Source organism: Anoplolepis gracilipes, chromosome 15 (assembly GCF_047496725.1).
Source record: "Anoplolepis gracilipes chromosome 15, ASM4749672v1, whole genome shotgun sequence".
NCBI classification, from domain to species: domain Eukaryota; kingdom Metazoa; phylum Arthropoda; class Insecta; order Hymenoptera; family Formicidae; genus Anoplolepis; species Anoplolepis gracilipes.
Window position 1 is genome coordinate 2326770 of NC_132984.1, and position 25506 is coordinate 2352275.

Sequence of the window (25506 nt, forward strand, 5' to 3'; positions counted from 1 at the left end):
AAAATAGAATTATAAATCACAATTGTGTGGGCTTAGCGTAGGGTACCTGACAAACTAGTTACATGCAAAGCGTACATTCTCTGTCCTTTTCCCTCACCCTAATGCAAGAGTGTGCTATTCCACTTCACGATGACATTTATCATTCGACGTAGCCGACATAGCTGTTGGCATCGTTGTCGTTCGATATTATGGCTGTTAACGGGGACGTAATGGCATTATCTGGCCATTGTCCGACATATGATATACCGTGCAAGCTACGAAGGGGTATGGGGAATACTAATTCGCGAACACACCAGACAGCCGTGTCTCATCAATAGGATTTTGGTATCCTAATTTGGTGAACGACGCTTTGCCCGATTTGCATAATATTCCTCTAATCTTCTCATTTCCGAAATAGTCGTACATTGTTGCGCGCAAAAACTATTTGCTTTTTTGTCGATTAATATAATTCGTGATATAATTTCAGTTTATATTGCTAAATCGAGACGATCTTGATTAATTTGATACGTTATAAAAAAATCCTTTCATCTCGAAATCTAAAGCTGCTTAATCTTTTAGCATCGCATTTTTCGACCTTTCTTGTTACTCCAATTCGTACAATTGTACCGCGCCTTTAAAATCCACGAAGGAGGAATCACGTCGCGACGACGATCGTATTTCGCCTTCAAGAACGCCCTTAATAACGTCGCACCCCCATAGCATTGGACAACCCTCGCGTTTTTGTCGCGTCGCGAAAAGAAGAACGCGGCGGTTTCATCTCACAGAGCCGGGCGATTCTTGTTATAAAATAAACAGAACAGTAGCGAGCAGCGGCACAATTATGTTGAAAAATAAGTCTCAACAGAATTTATTTGTCTTTATTTAATAATTCATGAAGATAGACAAATGTCAATGTAACAAGTTTTTTCATTCTTACGTGAAAGTACAGTCGCGAGTTATCCTTAAAGAACAAATAATTATTTATCCGGTATGTTATGTATAGAATATTTATTATGCATTTTTTAAACATTTTTGAATCTTATTATTTTTAATTAATACTGTCTGTATTTATTATATTTCATAACATTCAGCGTCGTATGCTAAATATTATTATAATTAAAAGTATTATTATTGTTGTAGTAATACTCTTTAGTATCATTGTAGTATACAAAAAAGTCTGCGAGTTTAGAAATGAAGATTCTTTGCTGTAATATAAAGATTTAAGAATCTAGTAGTTGCGCTTTTCTCGATGCGCGGCAGAAAGAATGACGAAAAGTCACGAGGGTGAGAGCTCGCGTTGATAGGGGAAGAGGAAAAATAAATGATAGCCAGTGGAGCGAACTAAATGCCACTAAACGGGGGAAACTGGGATAAAAACATACGTTTCCGCTTTTCTCCCATAATATATCATAAGCATGCGCGAAAACCGGTTCCCATTGTGCGGGCTATTGTGCAAGGATAACGAATGTTTATTCGTGATCCTTGGCAGCTTCTGACGATTATCGTACTACAGTGTTTTGACTCTGCGATTTTTCATGGTCCATATCTCCCTCAACCTCGGCCCGGATTGTCCCCTACTCGCGGGGGATAGGGAGCGGGGGGAGGGAGGGGAGAGAGAGCGGGGTGGACAAGGTCCTGAATGGACCACTGACGAATCACCGTTGTCGTTCACATTTATGCTAAACGTAGGAAAAACTTATCGATCCTGATCCTGATTTATACGTCAATCTAAGTTCGCATAAATCAAGAAGAACATTTCGAAGAATCTCGCAATATTATTAATTCGAGAAATATGTTTAATATTGTCGCATTTGTTTGTAAAATTTAAAAATTTAAAAATTAAATATATATATATATATATATATCTTAAAAATCTTTAACTGCTAAATGACTTTATTTGTTATGAATTCACTCAGAGACAATAGTCGTTGACTTTTGGGGTCATCGAGAGCGAAGGGTTCGTTTAACGCAATTCGTCGCTCGTAAGGAGGTCGAAAGTGGTTCCGCAGGAGGGAAGAGGGGACAAACACGCGAAAAATCGTCCACCGTATCTAAAAGCCACCCTCTCCGAAGTTTCCTCTCTGCCCCCTTCATCGTGTTGAAGACAGGATGGCGCGTGCTACCGTCGAGCCACCGCCCCATAATGTGTATATTATGTTAACAAATAAGTGGTCGCGGTAATAAAAGCCTGCCATGCTACGACGACCACCCCTTTCCTCCCCTCCTCTTTTTCGCTTGCGCACGTAATGTATGCGCGGGATGTCTTGAACAATATTCCCGCGACTCCCGGCTGACATATAATGGCGCGTATAAATAATAACGTCTCTACTCGGCATCCCTCCCTTCCTCCCTGCAACCCTCCATTCGCTCTCCACCCTTTTCGCCGGGGACGGTGTCTGCTGCACGATGGATGCCCTATTTTGCCAGGCGCATTGTTAAACTTTTTAAAGCTATTAGTTTATTAGTTTTTATTACTTTTTTTCTAATTTTTACATTTAATCATTTCCTCTGTAATAGTTTTATAAAATTTGATTAATTATCACAAATATAATAATTAAGAAAATATGTTTTATAATTAATTTTTACTTTTATTTAATAACACACAAATAATTCTTTGCGTGCGCTTGAATGCAGTCAAATGTAACCCTTTTTTTCTGTTTTATTTGCTATCTGAAAATTGAGTGGAAAGACGGTAAGACGTCGAGAGGAGAGAGAGGATAGCTAAAGGAAGGCAGAAGAGGAAGAGGAAGGGAGAATAACGGGGTGCAGAACGAGAGCAGTGGGGTGGGTGGCCGCGGGACTGAAATATGTACAAACTTGCGGCTCCTTGTTATGAGCGGTGATAAATTACATCAGCAGAAAGAGAGCGGTCGGAGGACGGGAGCGGGGACAGAGAGATGGAAGGAGGTGGGCGAGGGCGGTACGGGGGGAGAGAAGAAACGCTATTATAAGTATCGCGGATATAGCGATTTCGGCGTGCGTGAAGGGGACCCGCTATGTCGCGTGTCTCGGTGATTTTTCACGGACACCGTGTATCTTCTCGGGAAAATGTGTCGCCCCCATTTTCCCCCGAGAAAACGCCGGAATACGTGAATGTAAATATCGAGAAGCGCGGGTTATGCTGACATTTTGTCAAAGTGTTTGTTTGCACGATTGTCTTCAATTCTTGATTATATCTCGGTAGTTAGGTTTGGCAAGTTTCTGGTAGATATATTTTAATCTGAATTTTAAATTAGCGCAATCTCATAAACCAAACGAGATGAGGAGCAACGGGATTAGATTATAAAAATTAATAAAAAGACACAAACATTCTTTAATTCTGTAGACATTCTTTAAGAGTCTTTTTTTAGAGAAGAAAAGAATTAATTTAATCCAAGTTTTTGTCGCAAAATTGTAGGTAGGCTCTAAAGCTTTAGCACTTATACGAAGCATTATCATCAATTTTTAACAAACTCCAAATTTAGTTAACGGAAGTTTAACGGAAGTACATTCATCTGTTCTTTTGTTAATAATAAATCTACCAGATGAGATTAATAGTTGTCAAAATGTGTAGATAAAAATAAAATCAGCTGAATGGATCCAACAACTGTTGCAACAAATATTTCAAAATTCTGAGCTTATTGTTAAGCACAAAAAATTGCGCAGTCGTTTAGCATAGATAGGATGCGCAGATTATTTAGTTGCGTGCTAGCTAAAGATTTTCGAATGTGATTTAAGAATACAAAATTTTAATATTTTATCAATAGTTTAAAAAAAGTGTTTACCTTCTCATTTTTATTACACTCGAAGTGATAATATCGATGCATAACATCGATTGACTGACCAACATGAACATAAACATTACAAGTGTTTAAATATCAACAAATAATTCTTCTTGGTTGACTTTTACATTACCGTTCGACCGACCAACACCAAGCGTAAAAATTAGAAGTGTTCGAATGCAAAATGTCATTGTTGGAACTCCCAGACGAAGTTTGTGTGAGAATTTATATCTTTTATACTTTGATTAAACGCACGCGAAATTCATTCTTTGCTGCCGTTGTCATTTTGATGCGTTAGTTAAAATAAAATGTTAAGTAAGCGAAATCTGATCGTTTCTTATTTTCTCTCTATATATATATATATATATATTGGATGATTGCATAAGTTCATGCCCGATTTTCATAGATTGCGTTAATTTATTACATAGAGGAGCTCTGGTGTTTTATTTAGTTACGTTACAGTGTCTTGTATCATTTTAGTGTCAGACATCGTTCAAATAAGTCGATTTGTACGTAAGAGAAATTTGTAAAAATGGAGAACGAAAAGGTGCATTTGCGGCATGTAATGCTGTACGAATTTCGGAAAGGCGTGGGTGTTGGGACTGCACAAAAAAAACATTCAAAGCGTTTATTGGACCGTGCTCCTGCTCTCTGCACAGTTTAAAAATGGTTCGGCAGATTTTAAAATGGTGATTTCAACTTGGAAGATCAACCCCGCTCTGGACGGCCTTCTAACATTGATGACGGCATTGTGTGTGCCTTTGTGGAAAAAAACCCAAGGATTTCAACTGAGGAGATTGCTGAGAGGCTGAACGTTGATAATTCGACCGGGTTTTTTTCGAGAAAAACGTCCGGTTTTGGCCAATCAAAGAGGCATCATTTTCCACCACGACAATGCTAGACCGCCCAACAGACGCTGCGAAAACTACAGGAGCTACGATGGGAAATTCTCCAGCACCCACCATATTCTCCAGATATTGCGCCATCAGATTTTCATCTATTCCGGTCTTTGCAGAATAGTTTAAATGGCAAAAATCTTACGTCCGAGGAAAGTGTCAAAAACCACCTCACGAACTTTTTTCAAGGAAAACCAAGCTCTTTTTTCAAAAATGGAATCGATAAGCTTGTTGATCGCTGGAAAACAATTGTAGAAACGAATGGAGATTACATAATTAATTAATAAAACTGTATTCTTTAAAATTTAACTTATTGAAGTTTATCTTTAAATCGGGCACGAACTTATGCAATCTAATATATATATATGTATATATTCTCTTGAATATTTATTTTATATGTGTATTTAATTTATTCATAAGTTATATTAAACGTACTCCTATTCTGTTATAGAGATAAATAAAACTCATGATGCAAAGATAAATGTTTTTTGTGACATTCAAGTAACTTTAAGAATAGGTGAATGTTTTTGACGCCTTAAGCTTCATTAGCCACATGGTGTATCCGTTCGAGAATGTGATTTAAGATGCGACTCGGTCAAGCGAACAGAAATTCAGTCTCGGGAATCCAGCCGTGTGGATGCGGCATGATCGTGCGGATCGCCGCTACGATCGTGAAGAGAGAGGATGATGACTAGAAGGAAAATCGACGCGTCTGATCTCCCTTGATGAAGAATTCGGCGCAACCGAAGGCAGATGCGGATCGAAAGACTCGGTGAATCGATTTAGGTCTGAATCGATGTAATCAACAGCGCGTAAGAGGAGGGAATCGCTCGCGCGTCATTTATTAGATTGATGCGCGTTCAAACGTCAGATTAGAACAATTCGAATTTGATTTCGACGCGATACGTCACTGAAATTACCAAGTTATTTTGTATTAAACTATATGAATCGATATATCGTATTTATTATTGTATACATCATATATGTATGTCTTTCCTTTATTAATTTTCAATTTTCTTGCGAATATTTTCTAAAACAATATTGTTTAATTGCTGGAGTATCATTGGTACATTTTATATTATTTTTTTATATACTTTTTATAACGTTAACCAAACTGTATGTTGAGAAAGGAATCATGCATTAATAATAAAAAATTTTGCATATTATCGTGAGAGATAATTGTCTTAATTCTAGATCGGACAGATTAATCGGACATCAAGATGATCGATGGCAGCATGACAACAGCTATTGCATTTCATATTTTATTTATAACAAAGACAACGTTTGCATAAAATGACTGAAATAAACCAGTCAGAATCTAAAACAATATATAAAATCATTGTATTTGATAATGTGGCGGATCGTTTGTTAACATTTTATAAAAAGATGGATTGTAATCTCGCTACGACAGATATAAACTTTCTTCAAATTTCAAAAGTCTATTTTTTCACGAATTTACATGTACAAGATGTTTCAAAAGTTTTAAAATATGTAGAAACTTTCAAGGTATTATCCGCATCTCGCGTTTCAGCTTGGTTTCTCTATCAGTGTGTTTTAAAAAGAGAATATTGTTTTTCTTTGCTTTATAAGTTTCGCAAAAGTCGAGATGGGAAGGATTACAATTATTTCCTAGTCGATCCTCGTCTGGACCCTTTGGGTAAAATCGGTGCTACTCGGACACGTGGCGCCGACTGACTTTCGGGTCCCATTAGTGCGATCGCGTCGCGACGACGAGGCACAGCGCGTGCACGCCGTCATCCGTGAAACGTCAGCACCGTCGTTGAACCTCCTCGCGGTGAGTGGGCGAGGGTAAGGCCGAGTGCTTCGTAATGGATGACGGGCGGCGCGGAAGGGTGGATGAGCGATATATCGTCGGGCTTGTCATCGTGCGGCTCGTAACCTTGCCAACAATTACGCACGTCGGACGGCGAACACTCATAAGTTAACTGAAAACATTGGCAGGATAGCAACGAGATTAATGGCATTAGAGAACAACTCGACGAGCGTCAAGTTTTTTAATAGGAGGAAACGCAAATTGAAACGATCAAGTATGCAAAAGGATGCGATGAAATGAAGTAGAATGAAATAAAATTCAAGAGGACAACAAAACTCCCATCTCTAATGACATATTAATTACAAATAAAATAGACAAAATTTTATTTACGTAATAGCCTTGTTGCTAATTATTATATAACAAATTATTTATTGTTCTCTCTCTCTCTCTCTCTCTTTCTCTCTTTCTTTCTTCTTTCCGAGACAACCAATCAGCATCGCGGAAAAGCGATGACGATATCAATAACATGCCTTTTTTAGAGAGGGATTTCTTCTCATTTTTATAAAGTTGTGGTTTCGGGCTTACGCCCCTATGTTATGAAACTTTCGATATATAATAATTATATCCTATAGCCTTACATATGTATATAGTTTTTTCAAAAGTTTATTAAAATATTGTTATTATAATTTTAGGTGGTCTTCTACAAAGAAACTTTTTGACAAGATGTCTAAGGAAAATGAGAAAAACGAACACGAGAAAAAAGGTGAAAAGAACGAACAGAAGGATAAAAAATACTCAAACTTTATGGAAACGGGCATGAAATGTGCGAGACAATTACGAAGTTACGTTTCTCAAATAATTGATAAACATTATGACGAAGCTTCCTATAAATTAATAGATACTTTTGTAAGTTTTAATCAAATATTTCATTTAGATGAACGTTTAAATAAAATAATTTGTAATCCTGAGAATTTTAATAAATAATTCTTTTTTTATGGATGAACTTAAAATGTTTTGATTGCGCAATCTCCACGGTAAGGTTCAATATAAATTAAAATCTACTAATAACATTATATATAGATTTATGTACTTATTGCACGATAAGTGTAATGTAAATTTTTCAGAAGAGCTGGGTCTATTCTGTAACTTTATAACGTATGCGTTAAATAATTCGTAACGCATATTTTGCATGTTTGTATTCTATAAATATATCTTAACGTTATGCAATTTATTACTAGAAATTTGTATTCTCTAAGATACCATAACGCATTTTTAACGCGTTTGCTTCCGTTATGTAAAATAATGCTAACGCGAGACATTGAGCTACGTTATACATTTAAAACTATCATGTTACATTAAGCGATCACAAAGGCAAGTACTTTTTCTAATTAAAAACATGTCATTTTATATAATTTAATTATTTATTATTTATAATAAAAGTATTATATTTTTATTTACTAATTTAATTATTTTTTTCTAAAACATTTATTTTTATCACAGATATTTATAAAAGATCTAAAAAATAAGAATATACGAAATAGATAAGATTATTTAGATAGATAAAATACAAATATAAATACAAAGACATGATTTGCTGTCATCCTAAAAGCTGTTTTCTCTTATGATGCTTTAACATAAGTTTTAACAAATTCCCAGATTGCCTTGTCAAGCAACAGTGTCCTGAAGAACTTGTAATACCAGCTAAAGAGGTTGGCAATTACTCATAATATGTTTTCTCTATAATTTTAACGCTAATAAATTTGTTGAACGTGTAACCTCATAAAAAATAATAGTGACTCATATATGTTTTATAGGCAAACAAAATTATATAATTTTTCATTTCTTCCTTTGCAATTAGTGCCCTGTTTACATGTTATATACTTTTTTCAGATATTGCAAGAGATGCTCGATATACTTATAAATTCAAAATTTTGGTTTAATAACTCTTTGATGATTATTCCGCAAGAAGTGGATTTTAGATACATCTAGAACTCTTAGTATTTTTTTGATATTTGTAGAATGTCGTGCCAGGTTCGCAGACGCGATGCATAATTTAAGCAAATTTTTACAACGCGTTACAACTTTTGATGCAATTATAATTTGCAGGAGACTGTAAAATCGAAAGAGACATTAGATCCTGAAAGCGGGAGCTGCGAAGGAGAGATTCTCAGGACGAAGACACTCTGTGGACTCCTTAAAGCCGGAGGACACTTTAATTCGTGCGATAATAAATGTTTGCGTTTTGCATGTAACCGGGGTGTATTGGATGCGTGGCATGTGGCAGGATCAGTATTTGTTCAGGCACGAATGGCAAATAGAACTCACCGCCCGAGACGCGTATCGTCCCTTGGTTTTGTCATACGTATATACGCCTGCATTGTACCCGGTGCACTCATCTGACTCGCGCCAATGACATAAGAATGTTTTCTACTCGAGAAGATTTAGCGAGATGGATATAGGGGTGATTTTTTTCCCACATTTAAGACATGTACGCTGAAAAGAGTCTAGATATCAAAATACAAAATACAAATTTTTTAATGTGCAATTATATTATAATAATAAAAAAAGTGAAAGGACGAGAGAGATTAACATAAGATTTGAAGCATAAAAGTTTGTTCCTAGAAATCTTATCCGACCGAAAGTATCTAATCATCGTCGAAATCCACGAGAGGCAAACACTTTGAATTTAAAAAAAAAAAAAGAAAAACAAGCGTTGTAAAGAGGAAGTAAGGGAGAAAGGTTCTTCACGAGCTGTGAACTCGTGTAAACTCGGCGGAATGTCCCCGTTCATTTCCATACATGCCAGCGACACACATCACCCTTCCACCTCACGTTCCCAACACCCTCCTACGTCGCCTGCATTCCCCAGCTCCGTGCACGTCGGAGACGTAACACAGTAGCTGCAGGTGCTTCAGATCGGAGGCGTCTGGATACAACTGGAAGTGAAATCGTCTCTTTGCTGGTTTCAAGAACGATTTTGCTAACCCAGAGGAGCTATGGATTCAACATTTCTATATATCGCGATATTTTGCTGAATCAATCGCGGTTTATACAATTATGACTTATATTAATACATAAATCTATTAATATAAAGATTTTAAATTTCAAAACTTGAATTAAAAAAAAATCAATCAACAATTTAACAAATTGATTAATTGGTAAAGTGACCAGACGTCCCGGATTGGACCGAATTGTCCCGGAGAGAGAGAGAGAGAGAGAGAGAGAGAGAGAGAGAGAGAGAGAGAGATATTTAACTTTTCCAACTTTTTAACATATTTTTACTATTGCTTTTCTCTGTCTCTCTCTCTCTCTCTCTCTCTCTCTCTCTCTCTTCTGAAGTTAAATATGTTAATAAATGTATAAAAATCTGAATACGTGTTTTATTAAGTTTTTTTTTTTTTTTTTTTTGCTTTCTTGGACACGTCCCGCATTGCACTGTTAGTGCAATATTTCTCTCTTTATATGTGCAATAATTCTATATATTCCCACCATTTAAAGCGAGGAGCATTTTTACCATCTTACTCGGCTATAGCCTTTTTGCTCTTATTTTTAATCTTTATTTTCAATTCAACTTTGATACAAGCAATCAGATTAATCTTTTCGATATTTAATCTGCAACTCCTATGCTTTAGAAATTTTATTAAATTAGAATTTTACTACTTTGATCCATTTATAAATTTTTCCTAAAAAAATCTCGTTTTAATTATTATTAAATTTTCAATTTCTATTCGTTCGATTATTGAAACCAATTTTTTATTACATTAATTGTTCTTTTTTATATTTTAATAATTGTTCATTTTTTATACTTTAATATGTATATATATATATATATATATATATATATATATATATACATTTTTTTTATTTAAACACTCTTTTTGATGTATATGAAGAAGATACGAACTTCCGACTAAGATAGAAGCTGAAAACAGGTTGTGACACTAGACCTTGTTTGATCATGTTGTAGAAAACAGGCCTCACTTCCTTAACTGATATATTTTCATGACCTAAGTGTAAAACACCGTCAAATTTTGTATAAATAAATGTGTTTGACTCTTCAGTCACTTCTCCGAATGTTTGATTTTGAACATTAAGGGCAGCAACCTATAAAAAAATTAGTATTAGCAATGAAATCATTATATCCAAAGTAAGTTCATCAAATTCTATATTTGTACAATATATAATGTATAAGAATATTTTTTGTCGTTTATAGTTATGAGACAGATATAAGAGAATTTTTATCTATTTTCGAGGAACTCGCCCCGCTTCTCTTTTGGAGTGCCGTAATTAGGCGTCATTAGGGGAGGAAACAACCGGGAGGACGGAAGATTAGCGCTGCACCATCCGAGTCGCGGTAGTAATGCGACCGTGTCTCCGCGGTTCGGGCACAAGGTGACAGACAGGCAATTGCCTGGCGGAGGGAAGGACCTGAAAATTCTCCCCCCCCCCCTAGGAGAGGGTGGTTTTAGTGCGCAAGAACGGGGACGGTTTGTCTGACCGGCAGTTTCTGTCGGCGGCTCTCCGTCCTCATTGCACTCAGTCCCACATAACCCCTAGGCCGGCCTAGGGGTATGCATAAAGCATTTCCACCTTCCGGCCAGCGAAACAAAAAAAAAAAAATCTTCGGAAATATAACGGATGATAGGATGTCTTTGATTGTAAGCTACTGCAGCGTGGTGAAGCCGCCCGCCAACCCGGAGAAGGCCCTTCGAGTCTCTAAAGGGGCTCAGTCTGATAATGGTGCTGCTGGGTATTCCGATCCATCAAATTCCATTTGGTTAACATATATACAAGGCAATTTCTATTTTATCTATCTAAATAATTATCTAATAATCTTATCTATTTCTTATATTCTAATTTTTTAGATCTTTTATTAAAAAACGAATGATATATTATTTATAATTATAAATTATAAATTTTTTTAAGGAAAATTTTAACTAATAACAGCTCTCTCTCTCTCTCTCTCTCTCTCTCGTCGCATTTTAATGACGAGAAACAAACGACCTTTCATACGCAAGATTAGCAAGAGACGGACGATAGAATTAGAAGTGCGGCCGTGTGTCCCTATTCGTGAGCAAATAGCACTCGACCCGCGTTCCTTTTCACGAACAATGGAAATGTTAAGCTAACAGCGCGCCCGGCAATTGACACAAGTGCCGGCCGCGGACTCGTTCTTTTTACTCGTCGGAAAACTTCCCCTGGCATCTGTTTTTCCGCCGTGCCGTCTCTCGTCTCTCATGCTCATCTGCCATATCTCGCACTCTTCCTGATAACTTTGTTTTTTTTTTTATTCGTTTTCTTTCTCTCTCTTATTCTTCCTTCTTTTCACATTATGCATTGAGATGCACTTGGAGTTCGATGCACCTTCATCATCGCTTTATTGTCGCAGGTGTGCGTATTATTTTCAGACAAGAAAAACAAGCGAAGAAAACGGCCACGCCACGAATAAAGGGAGAAAAAAATGTTAGTGAGTTTTAAAGTTTCAAAGATTTTTGCAGGTAAATAAAAAATTTGTAATAATAAGTATATTAATCTTTCTCAAGTAATATTTATTTATTTGGATGAAATTATTTTTAAAAAGAATGAAAAACTCTTCTTTTTGTTCTAAGTAACTCAAAACTCTTAGCAAAACTATGACATCATAAAATAGGGGTAATAGGGATGAGTGCCTTTACATACTCTCAAATATCGTCCAAAAATAGATTTACGAATCATTGTAAGAAATTTCAAAGTTCACGGTCAATGAAAACGAAAAACGATCTACGATTGAAAAATATATGAAAGCTAAAGAACGAGATAGCCGAGGAGAAACGCGAAAAATGAATAAAATGTCACATTCGATTTTTAACAACGTTTTCGCTTACCGAGTTTTCAAGCTGAAGAAAAGCCAGAGTAGTCTGAAAGCGGAAGCAATCGCAAGCGAAAGTTTTCCGAAGAAACGGCGTGAAAAATGCGTTACGAGATTACAACGGATATTCGAACTTTGATCTTCCAGAGATTGTGCGCGAGATAAAATCGTCTTATATGTAATTTATAAAACGTTAAAGGGTCTTTCGATGTCGGGAAGGAGGAGGAAATAGATGCATATAATATTGTTTCCGTACTCTTCAACGCTCCCTGTAATTCCGATTTATTACATCTTCAGGACGAGAAGTTTACGAAAGGACGCGAGAAAGGTTGAGACAAGTTTAGTCCGCCGTTATGAGTTTCGCAGAATAAAATCCACTCCATTTTACTTTCGCGTTATCGATCAGATCCGGTAATACGAATGTTAATCAGTCGGTGGAAAAAAGGAATCTCGCGGAAGTTTTGTACAGTGATATTTGAAGCTCCTCAGATTTGTCAGAGATCAAACGGAGTTATCGTCAGGTCCGAATTGCGCAAATCCACCTCTCTTCAGCAATGTATCGCACGGAGTGACCGCGTTCGATACAGATATCCCCGGAATGTAGAGGCGCTCTCGAGATTCCCAAGCTGAAAAGCGAAGCCGCGGTAAGTAAGCCGCTTTGTGGCCTCAACCGCGCCCGCGGTCCGCTTAAGAGGGTGGAAGTATATTACAGGCCAATATTACGGATGAATGCCAACCGGTGCGAGAAACAGCCACTTTGGCCGATAATCTCATTACGCACTTCGCCAGTGATGGCGATGATTCTCTCGCGCGAGCTATCAATATACTCAGAACATTCTTATAATATCTTATATGGTATATTATTTGTCGTATAGTCTCGGGATATACTTGTAATATCTTATACAGTATCTTATTTCTCGTATATTCCCCCGTACATTCTCAGGATATACTTTTGATATCTCTTACAGATTACTCTTACTCAACATTTGTTTTCAGGTGAATACTTTTTATCTAAGGTTCTAAGGGGATCATTTCTAAAAGTAAATTTCTTAAATATTCTTTCATACAATTCTGGGAGGAAAAACCCTATTTTATTTTATGTTTATAAATTTTTGTTAGATTAGAACTTGATCGGTAAGTTCGGTATCGCCTTAAAATTGGAATAAAACTTGTGGTTTATATATTTTATCGTAAATTTATATTTACTTTTTCTTTTTAATCTATTTTAGATTCAGAACTCTTAACAAAAACTGCGATTTTCGAAAAAATTTTCAACCCTCTAAAAATCGATAATAGGGGTAGAACTTTTTTTTCTTAAATCGGCAGTTCTATCGAGAATTCTGATAGCCCTCCAAAGAATTCTAAAAATTATCCTTAATAACTAAAGCGCTAAAATTGATAACAAAAAAGTTCTTAAAAATTCAAATGTGTTGCTTTATTATAGAATAGATAATAAGTTTATAATAAAAAAAAAAATTATTTCTTTTTAGTTTTCCAAAAGATGTTGAGAAAAAAATAAATGGCTTGAGGCACTGAATTTAAAAAATTATAGTCTACCGAAAACAGCAGCTATTTGCTCCAAACATTTTAAGGGACAAAATTATGATTTGATACATTCTCTTTGAAAGTTGAAAAAAGATGCTCTTCCATGTATATGTATAAAAATAATAAACTTACTGCATTTATTACATGTATGATATTGTAGTAGTTTATTTTATTCTGATAGAAATATTTGTCACAATATATTTTTTACAGTACAGTGGGTAAGGATTGAGATTTTTAATCGATACATATTAATATCAGAATTATTATATGATTATCCTTTTCTACCTTTAGCTTAAGACTAAACCTCTTGAATTATTATTAGCTTCTTATATTAGTATTATTTTGATAATGTATCGAAGAAATATATTATGCCTTTGGTACATTATCGAACTAATGTAAGAAGCTAATAATGAGTCAAAAATTACACACATTACTAATGAATCAGACACATGTGTATAAGTTACGGGCAATATAGAAATCATAAAATAAACTAGAATTGATGTTATTGATTAGTGAATTATGTAAGTATATGTATATATATATATATAGAATTATATAATATATAATGTACGTTATACAATAATATATGAATTTTTTATAGATATATATGCAAAACTTTTTATTCCAAGTTACTGCTATATATGGAGAGTGTGTGTGTGTGTGTGTGTGTGTGTGTGTGTGTGTGTGTGTGTGTGTTACACATTTACTCACACATATATGATGTGACTGTTTCAAAAATTCGCGAATCAAAATAGCAAGAATGAAAAAATATTAAAGTAATAAAAAAGTATTTATAATTTTTTATTACTTTTTCGAGAATATTCTTGCTATTTTGATTCGCAAGTTTTGACAAACTGCGTGTATGCGTGTGCACGTGTGTATATGTGCATGCGTATATATATATATGTAGGTGTCTAATATTTTAATGATATACTCAAGATATTCTATGACTACACTATTAGATATTCTCAGAATATACAAGAAATATTCTCAAAAATAGGAACATTCTTAATACATATTTACAAAGTATATCGCAGTACGTATTTTGAATATTCTTAGAATATGCGCAATAAACTTTCAAAATATTCTTAAAACATGCTCAGAATCTACATGTGCTGTGTGGGTAGTTTGATCACCAAATTCGAAGGGAATAAATGCCAAATAAATTATTAGCTTATTCAATTAGTAATGTCAAAAGAAACAGATACGACATAATTATAATACAAATTTATTTTTCGCCGCTAATAATTTATATACTAATATAGAAGTTCTTTAAATATATTTATAGAAGGTATATATTATATACGTTTTTAAAAATACATATGTGTTGTCGAAACAATCGAGAAGAAGAAAAAGGAAGGAGAGATAGAAGCTAAATATAATTGAATATCTTTGAAATAGGTTCATTCCGTGAGAGATAGAAGAGAAAAACAAGAAAAAGACGGCGGGAAGATGGGGAGTAAACCGGAAGACAAAGACAGCTTGTTACGCGAAAGAGGACCTTTGTAGATGGGCTTTGTCTTCGCGCTTTATCGTGCGACAATGTCGCCACAATAGCGAGACAATACCGGCATTACGACGGCTAGCAGGCGGCGAACAGAATAGCGGCTCCGTCTCTTTCTCTCTCTCTCTCTCTCGTTTCTTGTGCCTTCTAGGAGCGAGTAGAAGTGACGTCGGGCGAAAAAATAAGCGTAACAATGGATTTATAATTAGTGGTCTGCAGCGCCGTGTTCGCGGCGCCGCTATTGTTCCCTGCCTTTTCCGGCCGCGACGCGGAACGCTTACCAAAGTCGATTCGAACGAGACGAATCCCGTTTGCTTTGAACGGCGCAAGTAATTTATGTGGAATTATGTGTCGTCTATAATTCCTTTTGTTCTATTTATATTTTTAGACTGCATGCCATTAGCTGTCAGTAGAAGTCAATTGAGACTATTGAAGCAAAAATAGTTCCTTAGCTTAGAAAAAAATTAAACACTAGTCTTAGTATTTATAACACTTTTTAAGAATTAGATAATTTAAATTTTCTTTAAAACAAAAGTTATATTTTATTTGGAATAAAAATATTGTATGTAAAACCGAAGCCCTATAATAAGGCATAATTACTTTATTATAACAAATGAATTATTTATAAAAGGCTAATTTCGGAAATGATTTACATAAAAAAAAAAAAAAACAAAAAAATAGTTTAAATAAAATAGAGGACTTGTCATCATTAGATAGCATGTATTTCCCACTGTTGAAATTTTTGTGATGTTTTGTTTATTTTTTGTGTATGTCTTCCTCATCTTATAAATCGAGCAGACAATAACAAATTTTGCCATTATACTGAAAACTCGACCAGCGTTAACAAGTAATAAACTGATTGTATCATCGAGTCATTGCGATGGGTTCTTCTCTTAGAAGACTTTGTGAGCGATTAATTTTTTTATGTAACTATTAAACACTTAATTCCTGCGTTCGCCAACACTGTTTTAGTCTTTTTTTTGTAAACAAAAAAATTTTTTTTCTGTTAATAATTACAACTTTTTTGCGTGACATTTTGTCATGAAGCGCTACGAGCGCATACGAGCGCATACGAGCGCATATCCCTCAATTTTTATATAAAAATTTAGTCTTTTCAATTTCTTAAGTGTTTAGAATTAAAAATATTTAATATTTTTTTATTTGCAAAATTTTAATTTTCGCTTGTGAATAAATATTAAGATTCGAGGATGTTATAATTATTTAATTTTTCAAACTTTGACATTTGATATTTGAATATTTCGATAAATACGCGCCATTTACAAATCTTAATACTTGTTATACAAGAATTAACGTTTGTCGCTGACGAAACATACGTAACAGTGCGATGTGGAGCAATATGGTAATAGGAAACTTATGCAATTCTCATTGGGCCGACGCAACAACGCATCCCTTTGCTTACCCCGAGAGCACGAACTGCCAATAAATCGCTGCTCGGGACGGTTACATAATAAGCGCGCACGAGATCGCGACGGGTGCGAGAGGGGAGCAAAGCACATAAATCGGTTATAAATTCCGATCCTAAAAATGTCCGTAGTCTTGTCAGAAACGGGGTGAAAATGGGACCGTATTTGCGGGACCTCGGTATATATAACAGTCGGTGCAACGACACGACCCGCCTATTATCTATGCCAATTTACGACTTTTTTTAAATCATGCCTCCCTTTCCGACAGTGAGATCTATATTCTGCCAGGCCCCCGAATCCTCAAATTGCAATAAATATAGACGGTAAAAGTAACGTTACTCTCTAGGATTCAGAACCGTAAAATCCCAAGGATAAATAAAAGCTCACTTTATTAACCAAATATTAATATTTACTCTTTATTTAAGTATTATATTAAATCTTTTTCAAAAATGTGAGTTATATAGAATATCAACAACTTTTAAATTAAATTTAAGAAATGAAATCTTTTTAAATCCATTTAATAACAAATGTCATATATATATATATATATATATATATATATATATATATATACATACACACACACACAAATCGTCGAGCGGCGAAAGAAATCGATGTTACGGCAACCGATTTGTCCGACGGTACTCGACGAAGGTGGAGGATGGCGAAGGCGGGAACGCAGGAAACAGGTACACGATTCCGACGTAAAAAGGAATGGAACTGACAGAGTAACACATTGTGCTCGGTACAATAGTTGTTTACTGTCTCCATTCCGCGTTCGACAATGCACCGTCAGTTTTTGTCGACTATCGTCGCGCACCACATATATTTATGTACAAATATATTACGAGACAGCGTAGCACATGGGGTTGGAATCGTCTGAAAAGCTCCCGCATAATTTATCACGTTTGTTCAATCGACTGACCAAAAGAAACGCATTATGGATCGCTGCTGTAGAAATTTTCTTTTAATCCCGATCTTTATAGTTGTCCATTTGTGGAACGAAGTGTCATGCGGCTTCCAGTTTCGGATAAGTCAAAGTTTCTAATCTTTAAAGTTTCCCTGCGACGTTTTACATCGGGACGATTTAACGGCAGTCGCTTATGTCACTCATGCGCACCCGAACGTAACCCCCGCTCGATTTCGAATTACGTTATCGACATTAAACAGCTTTCAACGGATCCGCGACATGCCGTTTCAGTTTGCGTAAATCTCGCGCGTCGTGCAACCATCGCCCCCCCTCCCCCCCTTGTCCCCTTTCCTTCTTTCCGCGGAGAAGAAGAGCGAAAAACGGCGAGAGGGGAGAGGGTTTGGTAAAAGGGTGTGCGCTTCGAAATCGAGCCAATATTTATGTAACAGAATCGCATCGCCCTACGAAAAAAAGTCTTCTGGGTAAGCAAGAAAAAATCCAACGCGAAGAGAGAGAGAGAGAGAGAGAGAGAGAGAGGGAGAAAATACGCGGTTCCAAAAGAAGGATAGAGGGGGAAAGGGTACCAAGGGAACGAGAGGGCGAGCGTAGACGCATTATGAAAACTACAATGGGGAGGGAGGGAGAGAGAGAGAGAGAGAGAGAGAGAGAGAGAGCCCCATTGAAACTAGTGCAGTTCTGCTCACGCAGAAGGGCGACGACAACGACCATGGCGGTGGTGGCGGCACAATACCGCGTTTAAATTAAATTTAAAGTGTCATCCCTCGGTGTCATATAAGACGGCCATTGTATCGCCAAAGGCTCGCCGTACCCTTAGAATGCTGGGAGGAATAGGAGGGGAGGGAGAGACACAAACCTTGATAGTCGAAGATTTTCGATCGAGGAAAACGCAAACAATTCCGAGCGCGTATAAAAACATCGTAAATGTTTTACGAGGGTTTGTAGAAAGAGAATTGACGCGTTAAAAGACACAATCGTCAGTGATTGATATTGAGTCGATCAAACTATACGTATAAAACTGTAATTAGTAATTAATAAATAAATTATATCTCTTGTTTTCAACCTAAAATTACATACAATTTTAACGGATGAAGGTACATATTAAATATCGCGAATTATTATTATTAGTGATCACGATAATTTCTTTACGCAATTTTAATTACAAACTTTACTTCTGATTTTGTATAAAATTTGATATATGTAAACATCCGAAATTCTGAAAATTTGCGAGACTTTAATATGTGAAATTTAAAGCTCTTGAAATACCGAATGCTTTTTGGAATTTGTCGCGCTGGCAGCCCCGGGTAGACGATGCCGTTGCTAGGTAGGACGGGTAGGGTACCTCACGTTCTCCCTATCAGGCCGATAACGAGTTAGCGTTCGCAGTGTTGTACGGTTGGCTTGAATGTGCCGCTACAATGTACCCAACGTTCAGGCATTCAGCGGTAGACAATGCTGCGAACATAATGTCATAATGGAGCGGGGTGCTCGCCAGGACCCACCAAGAACACAGCGGATAGGGAGAAAGAGAGAGAGACGATGGGAGATGAAGCGAGAGCGAAAGAGGATAGAAAAGAGAGGAAGCCAGAGATAGAGAACGATGGATTGACGTATAACTCGAAACGCGGAAACAAGGGCGATAGTTAACGCATTTTCCTTTTTTCCGCAAGATAATAAAATTCTGAATAGATAGAAGAGTCATTACGTGCGCGCGTACAAAAAAAAAAGAATTGAAATACTTATAAACTTTATTTCTCTATGTGTACGTGCAATAACAAGATTTAAATAAATTTCAAGAAATTTAATTTTTCTTAATACGAGTCACGCTCTTCTCTCGATTAATGAGAAAAAAATATCAATTATATTCAGTACTTTTAGTACTTGTTTGTCTATAGATCATCGACGCTCAGCAAGATGGCTACGACGTCATCGTCACCGTTCTTACCGGGATTCCTGCGGGAATTTCATCCCTGATCTACGGAGGGGATAGATGTAGCTGGGTGAAAGGGTGGCTCGGGGAGGCGGGCGCGTCAATTGATGTCGTACCGTAGGTACCAGGGGCGTCGGCCGCCACATTGTTTCAGCACAATGTTCACCCCCGACTCTCGGCGTCGCTCGGCGACTCCTCGTGTTCCCCTCCCGGTTACCGGGGGATTTCTGAAGGACACCCTCCGCGCGCCTCTAGTCTCGTTATTTTAATCATCTCCCATTTTATACCCGCAACATTCTGATATCGCGGTCCCTTCGCGGTGTCTTCCTGCAATCGTAAAATAGCGCTCGCTGGCTCGCGATCTCAATCGTTAATAGCATTCAGTTAGAGGCTTTCTGTTGAATATACAATTCTCGACAAATAATTAAAAAAAAAAAAAAATAAAATAAAATTCGAAAAACATTGGAAATAAATTTACATATCATAAAGTGTCAACAATGTTTCATCTTCCATCATGCTTTGATTTTTTAAATTAACTCTATTGAACTTGTAAGCCCAGTTTTGCTCAATCTTACATATAGAGTTAATGGTATTTTAATAATCAAAGCTTGTTTAATGTCTATAAAACAAAAGTATGTATAAGAAAATGTATGACAGTTCTCAATGACATTGTCATCCATCGATTCAAAGAATGACTTCTTCAAGAGCGGGATAAACACGATGTTCTCTCTTTCTCTCTTTCTCGTTCGTCTACCATTTCTTTTCCGGAACGTCTCATTACACTCGCGGAAACGAATGGATCTCGTTACGATTATGAGGGGAGGGGAAAGATTGTCCCCGTCGACGCGGAGTGCACGACGAGCGACGTAACCAACGTTATTTTTTTTTTCCGTCCTCCAAAGCCGGCCCCACGGTCGGAAAGGGAGAAGGGGAGGGGGGAGGGGGAGAATAATTTAAAAGCTGAATTGAATTTTTCGTCCTCGGAGTCCTTCGTTCGGGCATTGGGAGGCGGACAATGGCTCAATGGCGATGTATCAAGGAAAGTCGACTCGCGGGAGAGGCCGGTATTGTATCGGCCTTCTATCCACCCCCTTCTCGCTCTTCACCCCCTCACGAGAGCGCGCGGTTCTATATCGTCGCGAAAAAATATATACTAGAAGAGAGAAAGCTAAAGAGAGAGGGAAAAACTGAGAGAAGCTTCACCGAACTCTGCAAATACTACGAGAAACTATGAGCGGTTACGAGCTAGTTTTATAACAGAGCTCCACACATTTGTTATGCACTGATTATAAAAAGTCCCTGCTCTTTTGTGCCGATGTGTCTCTTTATATAAATAGTATTGTTTCTGACTCGTACAATTTAAAAATAATTCAATTTTACTTTTATTTTTAAATTCAATATGCACTTAATGAAAAAGAAAAAAATATATATACATATATTAAATAAAATATACATTTATTGTATGACATTTCTTTCTTGTAACAAAAAAATTTTTTTTTCCGATAAAGAAACTTGCATTTTTTGCTTCTGCGAACAATTTGAATGCAGTTGATAACATTTAGAGAATTTATGATAGCGTTAGGTTGTCCCGATCTCATCGGGACGGCAACTCTCTCTGCCTCCCTCCGACCTTCTTTCGCGAAAAGTGAAACCCTCGATCCTTCCGTGCACCGGACACAGGAAAGAGAGAAAGCCTCCGCCATCCATCTTCGTAGAACAAAGTGCGGCGATCCACTTTCGTGGCCGAATGCGAATCCAATGCAAATCCTACACCGGATCTCGACAATGGACGACCTAGCGATATGGTAATGTCCTCTCACGTCGATCCTGACAAACATACACACTGCTCCCCCTTTTACGTATATACTGGTGTGTGTCGAGTACACACGTGTTCGAAATACGTGGTACACTGTTACCTACACCGGTAAGTGTTGATGCCACGAAGGAGAAACTCCAGCTATACATATGTACTATCAGTGCCGTAGGAAGGGTACGTATCACCCTGATGCTCGAAATGACGCTTTTCATTAATGAAAACGTTAATTGAAGAGATGTCGGGAGAACTGTGTAGCGAGAACGGGTCGCTAGTTTCTTCAAACTTTTTAATCTACTTTTAGTTTCTACTGCCTTTATCAGCCTTGCCACACTTGTACCTCCGAATTTAATTAACGAAGCAGCGCGCGTTCCGATTTTAGGATCGCGCATTCCCGCGGGACAATGGAAGGGAAAAAATTACAGAAGCGTGACGTTCCGTCCGATTTGAGACCAGCCGTCTCTTACCCTTTCCGGAATCCTTTTTACCCGCGTTTGTACTCCACCCTTTTCCACCCCAACCCCCGTCTGTCTTTCTCTCTCTCTCTTTCTCTCTTTCTCCCTCGATCTCTCGCCCGGCATCATCGTCCTCTCGCGCTGGCGCGAGAGGAGGCGAGAGATCCGGCCACGGAAAGGTACAAAGGGTGGAGACAAAGGGAAGCGCCGCCCTCGAGATACTAGAACAATGGAGACCGAACAATGGGCAGCTGCTGGAAATTCAACTGACGATGAAAAGCCGCCCTCTTCGAACGAACTACTTTCCAACGTGCGCGTTTCATCGAATTCTCTTCCGTTCCTCTCGTTAAACTAATTACCTTGGAATTAACAAACGCCTCCAGATGGTGTAACTAACGAAAGATATTGCTTGAAGGGAAAAAGGCAAAGGTGGTTATTCCGTTTATTGTTTTTTTTTTTTTTTTAGGCCAAAGGAATATGTCGTTATTTAATTCCTTTTAGTAAAGAAAAGTTTAACATATAAGCTTAATTGACACACTTATATAATAAATTCAATGTGTATTTATATTTTCTTATTATATATAATATCTTTATTAATTCCCTTAAAGTTTAATAATTAATATCACAATTTATATATTCTTATTAATTATATAAGATAATTAGGACTCACAGAAACAAAATATAAGAGTAATGAGAGATACATTATTTAGCATACCAGAGATTCAAGAATATGACATTGTTTTAAAAAATTAGAAAATATAATTACTTAATAATTTTGAACAGATTAAATATTTTAACCATTTAAAAATAGAAATAAAGAAAAAAACCGAGAATCCATAAGTTGAAAAGCTTGAAATATGATAATCTGTAAAGGTGAAAAAGTTATGTCCTGTACATTGAAGAAGATTTAACAATGGGAGGATGCTATTTAAAGGTTCATGAAGAATTATAAATCTGATTGATCTCGCAAGGTATAAAGTCAAACAATCGGGAGAAAGAAAAGAGAGATTTTTCTCCTCATCATACGGAAGTCCGAAGCAGAAATTCGATGCCGATCGTCACAAATCGACGGCGTCGACGGAAGGTGAGCAACAATGAATCCGAGGATGAAGACGAGGATAAGGACGAGGACAAGCCCGAAGGGCGAAACGCCCATGACGTCGAGGGCACAATGGCCGATGTTCGTCGTACGGGCGCGCTTGTACAAATGCAAAAGCGGGCCGAACACGTGAAATCGATTTCGAGCAAATAATCGGATACTTGGTTCAGGGGCGAACGAGACGGTGTCGCCGTCGCAGAAGGGAGAAGGGGAACGGCGGAGGTAAGGGGATGAAGGAAGAGGAACGCAATGTGCGGGAAGGGAGTTGAGGAGGAAAGGAGGCGGGGGTGGGGAGGAGCGTAGTCGCATAATTCAGAATCGACAAAGCGGCAGATTATGGAAATAGAGTCCCTGAGTCGGAGGCTTCTCTCTCTCTCTCTCTCTCTCTCTTTCTCTCTCTAGCTCCCTTTCTCCCTCAGATCTCTCTCTTCTCTCTCTCTCTCTCTTTCTCTCTCTCTCTCTGAGCGTTAGCGCGACGTTACCATAGCGACCATTGTGGCACTCTCTCTTCCACCTCCATCGTCATTCCACCTCCTCCTCTTCCTCTCCTGCGCTGCACTCCCTCCCCTTTCCACATCGCTCCGGGTTCCACCACCCTCCGCGTAGGCGAACAGCTTCGACATCGCCTCCTGTGCGACTCGCAACCCCCTGCTTTCTCCTCCTTCCCTTCCTTCTCCTCCTACGTGTTATCCGTTGCTCGCGTCTCCACAGCCACCACCTACATATTCCCCCTTTCCCGCTCTACCTTTCCTACACTCAACAGCAAACCCCGGTGCGTACCTCATCTATCTAACGACTTGTTGTTAATGTTGTATCAACTCAACCCTGCAAACAGGCTCTGCGTCTGTAACTTGGTGGAATGGTTGCTGGCTTTTTGCGAGTGTATATATACATGTGTATGCGTGTGTGCGTGTATATGCACGTACGTCCGACGACTTCATCCGCGGGGATGTGTGAGTGTCGGAGTGAATATACATACCTGCCGCACGAACGTCGGATGTCGGATTGCGGGTGAGGGGATATAACGCGCGGAGAGAGCACGCGTGCACGCGCGCGTGACGCGTTCTCTGCCAGATTATGTGTTGTACGCGTTGTTACTATTGTCATGAAACTGCCGGTACTTTAACGGCTTCGTCGAATCATATTTGACATTTTTCATTTCCAAGAATCGAGTGAAAAGTCGTTTGTCGGATTTATTAGTCCTAAATTTATCGCGCCATTCATTTTCATTTACGCACACCTTTGACTTTAAGAGAACTTAGTACTATACTTGGGGGTGTCGAGTTAGCATTTCGATATAAAAAAATATCATAGTTTTGATTACGAGTCGTTTTTCCAACATCGGTTAACTTTAGTCTCCGTTAAAACTATATCTTCGTCTCTTTCAGATAAGTTCAAGAAAAAGAGATCTTAGAGTTTCATTTTTTCCTTTTGAAGAGTTTTAGAGTTCTTTAATAAGAAATATAAGCATTGAAGAAACAGGTAGAGTAAGAGCTGAGCATGGATGCAAACAATAAACTAATTGTAATTATACACTATTAAATTATATTGAACATTTCTATGCCATGTTTGATCCATTTTCAGTAATCCATAAACTGTAGAATGTAAAAATACAAATATCGTGTGTCCCGTTTACAGAATCAAAAAAATTTCGGCGATTAACATCTTTATAATTAGCATTTAAAAAATAGAATGCTAACTTTACATTTGATTTTAAAATCAAATATTTCTGAACAGTTCATTTTCTTTGTTTTTAAGTGTACTAAAGTTCCTGATAAAAAACATTTTTGATATTACGTAAAAAAAATTATATACGAATTCATTCTGATAACTAATTACAATCTCTCTGCCGTTTCATGACATTTAGATTTTGGCTCCTATTGTCACAATTTCAGAATATATTGTTAATATTTTTATTAAAAAATTTTCAACATAATCAAATTATTATTTAATGCTTAACGCGATTCAAATAATAATTAAAGTTATTCGACTTTAAACCTCACTGCGGAAATTATTTTGAGGAATTTCAATAGTTTCCGCACAAAATTTGGTTAGTTAGTAGTAAGAGTTACGAAGATAATCCTAAGAATGTATGATAACCCAAACTATTAGAATTACCGAGATATCAAATTTTTAAAATTAATATACTTTTACAAAATAATTATATATTATAAGATTTAAAAAACTAATAGAAATTCTAATTTTCACGGGCTATCAGAGACAGATGCGAATGATATTATGCCAGTTTCATAGAAAAATAAGTTATCTATGAAACTGATTATTGTGCACTGATATTTCTTGATCTTTGTATCAATATTAAATAAATCTTAATTCGAGATTTTTCTTAAAAATCTCTCCTTACCCTACCTTTTCTTAATTTGTTCTGAAAGTAATCAAGTCCTAATCGATTAATGTTCAAGTTCTGAATTACATTTGATAAGACCAGTATAGAGTCGTGAGAACTGCACGACCTTAATTAATTTCTGAAACATCAAATTTGTTAAATTAATATACTTTTATTAAATATATACATATATAAATATGTACGCA